The sequence below is a fragment of the Salvia miltiorrhiza genome, chromosome 4 (genome assembly GCF_028751815.1).
Source record: "Salvia miltiorrhiza cultivar Shanhuang (shh) chromosome 4, IMPLAD_Smil_shh, whole genome shotgun sequence".
Taxonomy (NCBI): domain Eukaryota; kingdom Viridiplantae; phylum Streptophyta; class Magnoliopsida; order Lamiales; family Lamiaceae; genus Salvia; species Salvia miltiorrhiza.
In genome coordinates, this window is record NC_080390.1 from 21,004,454 (window position 1) to 21,006,217 (window position 1,764).

A 1,764-nucleotide genomic window follows, 5' to 3' on the forward strand; every position below is an offset into this window, starting at 1 on the left:
TTAAGGATCGGGCAAGGACTTGGCTTCTCTCCTTACCGCCTAGTTCTATCACTACTTGGGGAGACGCCTGTGAGAAGTTTATGTTGAAGTTCTACCCAAATCACAAGACCCAAGAGATTAGAACTCAAATCATGAACTTTGTTCAAGGAGCCGACGAGCCACTTCATGAGGCTTGGGAGAGATTCCAGGAGCTCCTCCGCCAGTGCCCGCATCATCAGTTAACCCCAGTGATGTTGATGCAACTCTTTTATGACGGGTTGCTGCAGACTTATCAATTTATGGTGGATAGCACGGCAAGAGGCAACATTGCCCGGAAGACAGCTGATGAACTCAAGGAGATCTTCAACATACTTGCCGCGGGTTCCCAACAAAAGTCAGTAAGAGGAAGGAGGGTTGAAGCTATTGCAGTAGCTCAAAACAATGAGCTTCAGAAGCAAGTAGCGGACTTGATGAGGCAAGTACAACACCTCAGGATGAACCAGGTGGAGGCTCCACCCGCTCACGCGCCACCAGCAGAAGGTTGTGGCATATGTGGTGAATATGGCCATGGAGCTAACGAGTGCCATAGGATGGGCGAGCACACTTATGAAAGAGGAGTAGAAGTCTTTGCTGCACAAGGGTATTCGAGTAGGAAACTTCAGGGTCACATGCAAGGACACGGGCAGAGTTCTCAATACTGTCAATTCCAGCAGCCTATGGGTTATCAGAACCAGCAGCAGTTCTACCCACCTCAGCAGCTCCAACCTCCAGGCCCCTTATTTGAAGATCAAATGCAAGCTTTCATGCAAGCTAGCAAATAGGCGATGGAGGCTCAGAGTGCTACCATCAAGTGCCTCGAGACTACAGTTGGGCAACTAACGGGGACCTTGAATCAGCTGCAGTAACAACAGCCAATGGAGAAGTTCCCAGACCAGGACAAACAGCCGCATCAAGCTCATGCAGTGGCGGTAGTCAAGGAAAATGCCCCAATAAGCATGGGAAAATGGAGAAGCAAAACCGTGGAAGCAATCAAGGCTACCCAATGCCCCAGTGAACCACTGCCACCTGTCACTGTTGCACCAGACCAACCACCACCCAAGCAAGGAGATCCAGGTAGCTTTATTTTTTATATTAGCTTAGGTGGGGTCGAAAAGGTTTTTGGAATGCTTGATTTGGGCGCGGCAGTCAATTTGATGCCGCTTGATATTTTTGAGAAATTGGGTAATAAAGAGCTGAAATGCACGAATATGAAGATAGAGCTAGCTGACGGCTCTATTAGCAGCCCACGAGGCCTTGTTGAGGATGTTGAGGTTGTTGTGAGAGGGATTAGTGTTTTGGCTGATTTTGTTGTCCTTGATGTGGGAAAAGGGATTAGAGGCGAGAATGGGCATCTCGTGCTGCTTGGCCGACCTTTTATGGCCACCACCCATACTCGCATCGATGTGAGTACGGGAACTGTGAGTATGGTAGGGGCGGGAAGAGCTGTAACATTCTCAGTTTTTGATAAAAAACCTACTACCCCAACTTCCTTAATTCAAAACTGCTCTTATGTTGAAACATTTGATGCTTTGGATGAGGATTGTATTGTGCATGAATTCCTTAATAAGCTACAGGAGGAGGACGAGATCGTGGAAGAATTTCTTGCTAACTTGCAAGATGAAAGTGAGATTGAGCAAGAATTCCTGGATAAGCTGCAAGAGGAAGATGATAAAAAGCAAGACTTTCTGTGTGCCTTGCTACTGGAAGAGAAGCTTGATGAGGTTGTGTCACTCGATCTCGTTGGAT